General features: G+C 29.7%; 1 long non-coding RNA gene across 3 annotated transcripts in view; it reads left to right on the forward strand.

Annotated features, from left to right (window-relative positions):
* Positions 1-3,198, forward strand: part of LOC114075185 — an 8,764-nt gene extending 5,566 nt beyond the window's left edge. For 2 of the 3 annotated variants that reach the window (XR_003575580.1, XR_003575581.1), the window contains one exon: positions 2,163-3,198. This is a non-coding gene — a long non-coding RNA (uncharacterized LOC114075185). Of the gene's footprint in view, positions 1-1,616; positions 1,849-2,063; positions 2,080-2,162 lie in introns of those variants that run through there. The other variant, XR_003575582.1, reaches the window with a different exon arrangement.
* The last annotated feature ends 395 nt before the right edge of the window (positions 3,199-3,593 follow it).

Here is a 3,593-nt window from a genome sequence, read left to right on the forward strand (position 1 = left end):
GATGGATGGATGGATGGATGGATGGATGGATGGATGGATGGATGGATGGATAGATAGATAGATAGATAGATATTGCTTTAAACATAAACACAAAAAAGCAATACAGGAAATACTGTCAATGCAACAAATCAATGGTTACAAACTTAGCATTTAATAAAGGGATAATAAATAAGTACCCTTCAACCTATGCCCGAAATATAAGAGACACACTTATACTATATTAAGGTCCTATTATCCCCTTGAACTTATTTTATTAATAATTTTCTACCCCTTTTCGGCCTACATGGCACTATCTTGTGGGCCCAACGCTGGTTGACTTTTTTTTTCAAGCTAGTTCCATAATGGGAGAGCAACAATAATTTTTGGAGTTCACAATAAAACAAAAATTTCCAAATCGAATATCGATGTATTTCAAAGATAATACTCCCTCCGTTTCATAAAGAATGACCTGGTTTGACTTGACACGGAATTTAAATAAATTAAGAAGATTTTTGAATTTTATGGTCCTAAATTAAAATTATGTCAAATGTATAAAATTGTCCTTTTGACCTTGTGGCCTTAAACAAAATAATAAAAAACACATATATTTATTGAAAAAATATTAAGAATAAAGTTTTAGTTATAGATTTTGATGTTCACTTTCTGAGAGTGAAATACACTCACATTGTAAACTAAGCGTTTAGAGAGATAATTATTACAGTTATTAAAAGTTGAGGTGGGTGATACGACTTCCGTAAAGCTAAAGTGTATGTATAGCTAAAAATTCGAATATAGATTAGGAGGACTTTTGACCAATTTCTCCTAAACTTAGAATAAATAGTATATATAATATCTCTTTCAATTAAGTATTTGTCTTTAATTAACTCAGAAATTAAACTCTAAACAATTTAATATATTACAAATAACAGCAACAACTAATGTAATAAGAACTCTAAATTGTCAAAGAACACATATGTTGAAAAGGAAGTTGTTTCATAGTATAGAAAATACATGAATCCTTGCTTTCATTATATTGCAATTATTTAAGGAGCATTTGTATATGAGAAGGTTTAATTTGAAATTGAGGAATAATATCAGTAATTATATTGAATCTGCACAAGTTATTGGATCATAAAATAATACTTTAGGAATTTTACTTGATTCGATTTAGTGTCTGACATGTAATGATAAAAAAAAAGGATAACTTTCATACAAACATGTCTAAATTCAGATATATTCTTTTTTATTGTAAGCTAAATAGTATTTATAAAAATATATCTACATGTGCATGCAAATTAATAAATTCATGTGTAATTATCACTATTAATCCTAGATTAACCATAATTTCAAAAGCTTCAAAATTAAAATCGTGATTAGAATATGTTAAAGGATCCAAATATGATATAGATTAAATATAATATATACATATTAATTTCTTGCATAGATGTTGCATTTAAATATGAGTTTGATTGGTTAGAAGAAGGGTATAAAAATATTGATTTTGGTATAATTTTTATATCTATTGTTAAGTTAGATATCTTGCATTATTATAAAATATTTTTTCTGAATTATGTTTAAAATTTATAAGCATTTGATTTTTTTTAAAAAAGAAAATTTGGAGCATCAAAATCTTTTTATTCATTAATAAAGTATGTACAAGCATGGGCCAATCCAAAATTAGGATTAGCCCAAAAAGAAATAGCCCAGCCCATTAAAATGAACCTTTAGGTATTTATAAAAAAACCCTAAAAATAAGGGTTCATAAATTTGTGCTCCTCATCCTTGTCCTTCATATTGCTGCTTGGAGCTTTGGGTCCTTAACCCCTTTTTCTTGTTCTTTCTAATATCATTTTTGCTTAGCTTGTAGAGGTATGTTTTTTTATTTTGTTCTTCATTTCTTTCCCTCAATTTCCGACTTCCTCCATTTCAATGATGGAGACTTAATCTGGTGGTCTAGTGGTTTCCTAAGATAGTTCTTGTAAAAGTGCCTAGTCTTGTGGTCTGGCTCTCAATTCCTTGTTAGTAGCTAATGTTATCTCATTTCTTCTTCCCATGTCTGTTGTCATTCCTAATCACATTTCTAGATCTAAGCAGGGCCAGGTGAGTGCTATTTTTTCAAAAAAAATAAAAACGCCTTGATGTCTTTATCGTCTAATTCTAACCAATAAACTTCTTTTTGTCAGGAGAGAGATGATTTGGTTGGATATGTTCCTCCAGTGAAACTTGATGCTGCATTTTCTATGTGGAATCCAAAAAAGAGTTGGTCGTTGATTCTTCAGGTTTTTCCTTTCTGATGACATTCTATAAAGTGACTCATTTTTTTATAACTAAAGAAGTAACAGTGAGTTTTGAATAATTGAAAAGAAATCTTCAGTTGTTTATGAATATTTAGCCAAATTGCTTCTTGTTTCAAATCTTCTGAAACTCCCCCATTTTCATAATATATACTACTTTTAATATCATGTAATAATTAAATTGTGTTCCTCTATGTTTTCATTCTGCTTTATTTCTCTAGGGTGTATTCTCAAATTAGGTATTAGCGGTTTTTCTAAGTTAATAATCTTCCTTTCGTTGCTTGGAAGTTTACGGAAGCTTGAAAAAATCATTGTTGTCCAACCCTTTCAAAGGCTACATTAGTAATTTAATTTGCTAATGAATTTCCTTTCTGAAAACATGTTGAAGTCTCACTTGACATAACTAAGCTAGATACTTAATGTGTCTTATTATAGTTGAAATCTGCCACAGAATCTCCCAAATTTAAAAAAGAACTCGAATAATGTCTAAAGAATCAATATTAAAAATCATCTTATTGAGGCTCATAGAAACACAATGATAAATGATCTTTTTGATTGCAATTGCTTCTTCCTCAATATCTGTTGTCTCATGAATTTCCTCCCTTTGAGCATATATAAGATCCCCTCTATGATTACTTGAAAAATAACCATAGTAACTCTTGTTCGGATTGTCTTACATTTAAACACTTGACATCATGTGGTTTTCATGGCTAGTTGGTAGGTACTCAATTCATAAGATAAATGATTTTTACTAGTCTTTAGATACATGGGCTCACCTTAAACAAGACTATTGTATGACGATTTCTTCCCATTCTTAAGATTATTTATCATTTTTTTATAAATATCACACGAACCGGGATGGGTAGTGTGGCCACGGTTGACACCGGTAACTCCCTTTTTAGCCTTGATCCATGTCTTCCTCTTGATGCAGCACAAGTCTGGTAGCATGATCGCGCCGCGTGTGACTTGTTGTAGAACTCTCACAATTTTCTTGATATTTTGTATGTCCATTTAACTATTGATCTCAGACTCAGTCTTCATAACATTCCTCATTCCTCTATTCCGACTTTGAAACTCCACAACTCTTCAAATTTTCTTTCAAACATGCTTATTAGCTGTAAAAAAAAATTGTGCAAAGAAGCACACTCATAAGCATATAATGATTATAATAATGATTAAATGATGGTAGAATAACACATATGAAGACTTTATAACAACTAAATGTATGTATTTTATATTGAATATCAGTTATCATCAATGTCATCGTGATTCATTTATTTTAATTTTTAAGTCTTATTTATTTTTTAATTTGTTTGAAAA

This window comes from Solanum pennellii, chromosome 12 (genome assembly GCF_001406875.1).
Source record: "Solanum pennellii chromosome 12, SPENNV200".
In the NCBI taxonomy this organism is placed as follows: Eukaryota; Viridiplantae; Streptophyta; class Magnoliopsida; order Solanales; family Solanaceae; genus Solanum; species Solanum pennellii.